The following is an 8,267-nucleotide window of genomic DNA, read 5'->3' as shown; positions in this document are numbered from 1 at the left end:
ATCCTTGCTTGTTGGATGACAAATTCTAAGGAGGGAAAGATATATTATGAGTTTTCTTATACCGGGAACCATATATAACCCACTTTTCTTGTAGGATGTAAGGAAGTTTTTGTACTATTGGATTGACACCCCTAGCATTGTCTAAGAATGCCAATCCGGGCAAGTGTCCTTCCTCCTGGGCAACCTGTAACTCAATAAATCACTTATTTCTCTAAGCCTTTGATAACCTTTGGGTTCTATCTTAGGGAAATCATCAAGTCTTTTGAATAAAGCATTCTCTAAGACTTCTATGGACCCATAGCATTCATCAAGTCTTTCCCACACTTTACATAGACCTATGTGTGGATGCTTTATATTAATGTCTTAGTCTTTCGGCATGCTCGACTGACTCACTTCCGAGCCACTTTACCAGGAGATCTAACTCTTCACTACCAGAAAGGTCCAGTCCCTGAACGAGGCTCACCATGATCTATAATTTACAAGGAAAGTTCTTTTTTTAACCACACGCAGTCCTGTGGTCCAGAGTCCATAAACAAGGGAAAAATGGGAAAATTTAAAGGAAAGTCTTATAGGTTAATCATAGAATCATAGAATCGTAGAGTTGGAAGGGACCTCATGGGCCATCTGGTCCAACCCCCTGCTCAAAGCAGGATTCGCTAAATCCCAGACAGATGTTTGTCCAGCCTCTGTTTGAAGACTTCTATTGAAGGAGAATTCACCACCTCTCGTGGCAGCCTGTTCCACTCATTGCTGTCAAAATGTTTTTTTCTAATATCTAAATTGTGTCTCCTCCCATTCAGTTTCATCCGATTGCTTCTAGTCTTTCCTTGTGCAAATGATAAAAACAATGATGCTTCTACAGTGTGACAGCCCTTGAGATATTTGTAGACAGCTATTACGTCTCCTCTCAGTCTTCTCTTCTGCAAGCTAAATATTCCCAAATTCTGCAATCTTTCCTCATAAGACAGGGTTTGCAGACCGTTCACCATTCTGGTCGCTCTTTTCTGAACTTGCTCCAGTTTGTTGATGTCTTTTTTAAAATGTGGTGCCCAAAACTGGACACAGTATTCCAGATGAGGTCTGACCAAAGAGGAGTAGAGGGCAATAATGACTTCACGTGATCTAGACTGTATGGTTCTGTTAATACATCCTAGAATTGCATTTGCCTTTTTTGCTGCTGCATCACACTGTTGACTCATATTCAGTCTGTGATCTATTAGTATACCCAAGTCTTTTTCACATGTGCTGTTGCTTAGCCCTATTCCTCCCATTCTTTATATACTTCTTTCATTTTTATTGCCCAGATGTTGTACTTTGCATTTTTCCCTGTTAAAAACCATTCTGTTAGTTGCTGCCCACTATTCTGTTAGTTGCTGCCCACTTTGGTACCAGGCAACACCAAGGGGGCACTAAATCAAAATTCTACAATTGTGTCCTGTGTGCTGATGCTTCCTAGGCACAGATATGATGCCCCCGCTCAACAATGGTGACTCTAAACTCCCTTAGATGACCCTATGATAGAAAAGACCCATAAGATTAACAGCCTATAGAAAACAGCCAAAGCTAATAATAATAACAACCCATATGATCACCATGCAAACAGAAAATAGTTCAAGAAATGCTGTTTTTACCATCCAACGGAAAGGGTACAAAGTTATGTACACAATAAATTCCTCATAAGAAAGTATGAAAAAGAAGCCTGATACTCATCCATCCATAACTGTAGCCTCTACACGTTTCATCGTTCTATGTTTCATCAGGAGGCCTGTGGAATGATCTTTTACCTGTAGGTACAAAAGCTTAAATAGTTACATATTTACAGTACAAACAGGTTAACAGTTACAATACTCAACTTTATTTTATATTGGACAGTTATATGCGGAATCTAACTGGTAGTATGCCTTGGGTGATACGAGTAGATCTGCATAACATTTGTGTTGTAATGGCCCTTACTGTTCTAACTACCGGTGTAGTATGTGAACTGGGTGGCACATGTCTACGTGTTCTTAGAGTCACTATGGGCATGTCAGATTCACTACTGGCAGGGCGAGGGTTCTCTGTCTCCACTGCTGGTGTAGCATCTGCTGCCTGATTTTCCTGATCTTCAGGGTTTTCTGGAATCACGTCTTCCTGTGCTACCAATTGGGGAAATGTCAACACTGGCACCACTATAGAATCGTTTACTTTAGTCCAATTCGCAGGGAATCCTCCAAGTATTGTGCTGACCTTCTCTTCTTCCTCTATGGGTTGGATGTTATCTGGTTCTTCCACTCTTTCCTTCAACAGGTCAGGACATAGTTTCAGGTGGTCTCTTGATATTGCTGCTGAGGTTTCTCCTCCATCTTTGCTAATAAGGCATACCTTGGTATTATCAAAGTTTGAGGGCAGAATGGTATAAGGTTCAGCTTCCCATTGATCATCCAATTTGTGCAATCTTCTTTTCCTTTTTAAGACTTGTTCTTCCAGCGAAAAAGGAATGGCAGGTGCATTTTGATTGTAAAGCTTCTCCTGCTTTTGGCTTGCCTGGGCTAGACTCTTCTCCACACACTCTTGTACTCTTCTGTACTGTTGCTGCCTCTCTGTGTCCCAGTCAGCATCTGGTGACATTACTTCAGGTGTCAGGACTCCCATGTCCAAATCAATAGGCAGTTTACCAGGTCTTGCTCTCATTAAGTAGGCTGGGGTACAGTTGGTGGAATTCACTGGAATATGGTTGTAGAGGTCCACCAGATCTGGCAACTTCTCTGGCCACAGATTTCTCTCCTCCAAGGGCAAAGTCTTCAGTAGGTCAATCACTACCTGGTTCATCTTCTCACACATGCCATTGGTCTGTGGGTGGTACGGTGTTGTCCGGATCTTCTTACAACCATACAAGTTACAGAATTCCTGGAACACTTCTGCCTCGAAAGCTGGACCTTGATCTGTAAGCACTCTTTCAGGATATCCATGTGGTCTACAGAAGTGCTGTTGGAATGCTCTGGCTGCTGTCCTGGCTGTTTTATCTTTGACAGGCACAACTACCAGGAATCTTGAGTACTGGTCCATGATGGTAAGAGCATAGATGTAGCCTGACCGGCTTGAAACCAGCTTCACATGGTCCAGGGCTACCAACTCAAGTGGCTGTTTGGTGATGATTGGCTGTAGAGGAGCTCTCTGGCTGTTTCGATCCTTTCTGCGCAGGTTACATTGTCCACACTCCCGGCACCACTTTTCAATGGCTTTCCTCATACCAGCCCAATAGAATCTCTCTCGGAGCAAAGCTTCCAACGTCTTCCATCCAAAGTGTCCAGCTCCATTGTGGTATGCTTCTAGGACCATTGATGCATCTCTCTTCGGGACTACCACCTGCCAGACCAGCTCATGAGTATGGGCATTGATACTCCTCCGACACAGCTTTCCTTCATAGATGAACAGCCGGCCTCTCTCCTTCCACAACTGCTGGGTTTCTTCAGGAGCATCCGACTCCGGGCATGAGTCAGCTTGTGACAGTAGCTCCTTCACCAGGCGGACCGCAGGGTCACTATCTTGCGTTTCTGCCCAGTCATGATGGGGCAATGGATTCAGGGTGACCTCCTTCAAGCCAAACCGTCTGTGTCTCACTCCTTGGGCACGTTGGGCCGCAATCGGCCGGTGGAAGGGAGGTAGCTCTATTTCTTCAAGAGTCTCAGGGTCTTCTCCTGCATCTGGCAAATTAGGCATCCTGGACAGCACATCAGCATTGACATTCTTCTGCCCTGCTCGGTACTTGATGGTGAATTCATAGTTAGATAGCCGAGCCATCCATCGCTGCTCCAGTGCACCTAGTTTTGCAGTTTCCAAGTGGGTTAACGGATTGTTGTCCGTGAAGATAGTAAACTTGGCGGAGGCTAGGTAATGTTTGAACCTTTCGGTGATAGCCCAGACTATGGCAAGGAACTCCAGCTTGAAAGAACTATAGTTGTCAGGGTTCCTTTCAGTGGGACGCAGCTTCCTGCTGGTGTAGGAGATCACTCTTTCTTTCCCATTCTGTACCTGCGACAGTACTGCTCCTAGTCCCACATTGCTGGCATCAGTGTACAGCACAAAGGGTTTGTAATGATCTGGGTAGGCCAGAACTTCGTCACCTGTGAGAGCCATCTTCAGCCGAGTGAAGGATCTCTCCAACTCTTCAGTCCATTCAAAGGTGGAATTTTTCTGTTAGGTCTTCTTGGACTGCCCCACTAGAAGATTTTGCATAGGGGTGGCTATTTCAGTAAAGCCTTTGATGAATCTTCGGTAGTAGCCTACCAGTCCAAGGAATTGGCGTACTTCATGAAGGTTGCTGGGCTTCGGCCTGTCCCGGATGACTGTGACCTTGTCAGGATCTGGTGCCACACCTTCTGCACTGACCACATGACCGAGGTACTGTACCTTGGGCTTCAGAAGGTGGCATTTGGAAGGCTTCACCTTCAGACCAAAATTGGACAAAGCTTCAAACACTTCAGCCAGGTGTTCCAGATGATCTTCATAGGTTTTGGAGAAAACAATGACATCATCCAGGTACAACAGGACCGTCTCAAAGTTTATGTGTCCCAGGCAGCACTCCATCAGCCTTTGAAATGTTCCTGGAGTAGTGCAGAGCCCGAATTGCATATAGTTGAACTCACAGAGACCCATTGGAGTGGTAAATGCTGTTTTCTCCTTGTCTGTCTCTGCCACGGGAACCTGCAAATACCCACTAGTGAGATCTAACGTGGAAAAGTAGTTAGCAGTTTTAAGTGCAGCTAATGATTCCTCAATTCTAGGTAATGGGTAGGTGTCTTTATGTGTAATGCTGTTAATTTTTCTGTAATCAACACACATTCTCATGGTACCATCTTTTTTCTTTACAAAAACTATGGGAGCTGCCCATGGGCTACAACTGTCTCTGATAACCCCAGCTTCCTTCATCTCTCTCAACATACTCTTAGCACATTGGTATTGTGTTGGGGGTATAGGCCGGTACCTTTCTTTAATGGGTGGATGATCTCCAGTGGGGATATGATGTTGAACCCCTTTTGCCTGCCCAAAATCTAGTGGGTGTTTGCTGAATACCCACTCATACTCTTGTGTCACTCTAAACCCCATTTTTCTGGTATAGGGCGTAGAGTCAGATCCCACCTGCAGTTGCTGACACCACTCCTCTAGCTGCTTTCCAGAGCCATTGTCCTCCACCTGGTCGGATGAGACCAAGGGCTCTGCTTCCTGCAATGAGTTGTTATTAACAGTGAGCAGCTTAGCAACTGAGGCATACCGAGGTATTGTGGCTTCCTCCTCCCCACAATTCAAGAGGCGTACAGGCACTCTCCCTTTACGTACATCAACCACCCCTCTGGCTGTCAGGACAGTGGGCCTGCTATCAGAGTACACTGGTTCTACCAATAATAATAATAATAATCTTTATTTTTATATAGCGCTAACATATTCCGCAGCGCTTTACAGTTTGCACACATTTTCATACCAATTACCAATGCCTGGTAATCTCTCCCTCTAAGATCTATAGCTGCCTGACACCAAATCAACATTTCACATTTGGGGGGTATTGCAATGGGAAAAGCATCACTCACTCTGACGCTGACAATTTCTCCACCAGAGAGTTCTACCTGTTGTCTTTGCATCAGGGCTCTGATCTCCTTCTGCAGGACTCGTTGTTCACTGGATCCAGCAGTCTCAGCCACCTGTTGCAACAAGACAATAACCTCGGACAGACAGTTTTCAATTACATTTGTACCAAGAGTCATCATGGGATTACATTCACGTCGATCAATATCCACAACTATCAGACCTTGAGACTTTAGCTCTACCCGACCCACTTTAACAGTAATCTCTATACATCCAATCTGCGGCAAAGACTGACCATTACTGGCAACTACTGTCAGTTCATCAGTTGGGCCACGGGTAAGTTCAGAATCAGCCCAATACATCTTGTAAAGAATGTACGGCATAGTGGTCACCTGAGAGCCAGTGTCCAGCAGAGCGTTCATGGGGATACCGTCAATCACCACTGGAAGGATTGGTCTCCCTCCAACATACTTGGCTCTCCAGTTCTTTGGGCCTGGGGATCCTATTCCTGGGGGTTGGCCCTCTGCCCCAGGGGTTGCTCGTTTAAAGGACATAATCTTGTAAGATGACCTGCCTTATAACAGCGACGAGAGATGGGACGTCCGTCCTGGTCATAGCGATCGTTGTTCCTCCCTCGGAGTGGCGGAGCTATCCTCTTCCGGAGCCATGGGACATCCTCTGAACTGGAAGCCAGCTGGATCTTCTCCTTGGAGGACACTTGCAGAGACTGCACAGTTTTAGTAAGCGCAGCCATTCCTTTGGTCAACTCCTGGATCTTTATCCAGAGTCTGTGCATCAGCCTCCACAGGGATGGAAGGAAAAGATGTTACTTCCTGATGGTAGGTGATCGCTGGGCACCTAGGGGGCGCTGGACGGCTGTCAGCGGGTTCCTGCAGTACCCGTATAGCCCTGTCCTTAAAATCAGCAAAGTCCAGATCAGGGTCTTGCAGGGTTATGATGCGCAACTGTCCTCTGTGTGTACTGGATAGAAGTCCTTCAATGAACTGCTCCTTTAACAGTTTATCTTCCTCCTTCACACTGTCAGGATCAACTTGCTTAACTGCTCGCAGCGCCTCCTGCAGGTTGGGAGCATAGTCCCTGATACTGTCCTGCACCTTCTATTTACAGTCAAAGAACCTCATCTTGATTTCAGCTGCAGGGCGAGTGTCAAAGGTGCTTCTCAGCTTGGCCAGGATCTTTGCAACAGTCTCTTTATCAGTGTCCTGCCAGGCTTTCACTTCTCTCTGCGCTGCACCGTTAGCTGTCCAATCTGGATATTCACTTTCTGGCTTTCAGACAGAGGGTATACTTTAAACAAACTGCACAGTCTCTCTTTAAATTCACTCAGGGTATGTGACTCACCTGAGTATTGCGGTAGCCAGGCCGCTCCTGGGAGGTAGGGCATAGACAGTGGCATTATGGGGATCGCTGCGGCGGGCAATACTCCTTGCGGCGCTGCTGGGTTGGCGACGCCGTCCGCCACTACATTGCTGCTTGGCACAGACATTCTCTCCCCCCCCCAGTTAACGTTAGCCAGGGCCGGGGGGTTGTGCGAGCTCACCGGCGGCCTCTTCGCAGGCCTGACGGTCTGAACTGTAGGCCTCAGCTCCTCCCCTTCTCGCGTGCTGTCCTCTCTTCCCGCGCGGCACATCACTTCTTCGCACTCTGTGGCAGGCTCCGCCCACGAAGGCCTGCCCCTTTTTCTTCCCGAGCTCGCCAAGCAGCGTGGCAATGGCGGCAATTGGCACCAATTTCACACACAGTCTTTTATACCAACACAGTCTATGGCACACAGGACCCGGGGGGTACAGGGCTCCGTAATCCTGTTTGTGACACCAAAATTGGGTCACCCTCCCAGGGCTCTGGGATACTCGGTACCGGGCCGGGGTCAGGGGAATGTGTCACAGCAGCGGTGACCCGGTCCGTGACCCTGGGCGCCCAAGTAATGAGGGAATTGAAATGGTGGAATGTAGTTAGATGAATAGTTCGTGACGCCACCTGTGGTGCTCGGCAAGGGAGGTATTAAGCTGACGCTGCATGCAGATCCGCTGGGACTGATGGTATGGTGCAGCAAAGATGTAAAATTGTAAAAGCTCCCCACAGGTGAAGCTGTAGTCCCAGGGCAGTGTAGATGTGGTTGGCACGGGGATGTAGCGGTGCCGGAAAGGTAGGAAGCAGACAAGACACAGCGGGGTGCAATTTCTGTACCTTTACTTGATAAATGCAGTCCAGAGTCCTGGCTACAGATGGTACCGGAGCAGGCTAGCCTGGAAACAACTCAGGAATTCTCTCTCAGCAGATGGGCTGTGCAGTCTCCTTCCTAGCGCTTACTTGAGGGATCTCCAGTACTGAGTTACACTGAAGTTCCTCCTGTCAGATGTTCCCAAGAACTCTACTCAAAAGGCAGACAACTGTAGCCTGTTCCAGGGACTCCTCACTCCTAAGTCCCGGCTCACTATCCATGTTTCTGTTGTGCCCTCAAGTCTTAGATGGGAGTATTGCATTTACAGCCTTCTACTCCTCTGGTGTCTGCTGTAGGACCATTAGTGTCCATACAGCCATGGAGACCAGGCTCCAGTTCATGCGCTCTTACGGGAGATGAGCTTTTCCTCTCAGCTCTATCTCAGCGCTCCTTCCTCACGTCTGCACACTTCACCCTCCGCAGACTAACTGACCACTCCTTCCTCTTGGCCCTCAGAGAGCGCTCC

The sequence above is a fragment of the Dendrobates tinctorius genome, unplaced genomic scaffold (genome assembly GCF_039654945.1).
Source record: "Dendrobates tinctorius isolate UK_male_01 unplaced genomic scaffold, ASM3965494v1 ptg000147l, whole genome shotgun sequence".
In the NCBI taxonomy this organism is placed as follows: domain Eukaryota; kingdom Metazoa; phylum Chordata; class Amphibia; order Anura; family Dendrobatidae; genus Dendrobates; species Dendrobates tinctorius.
Note: the sequence above shows the minus strand (reverse complement) of the source record.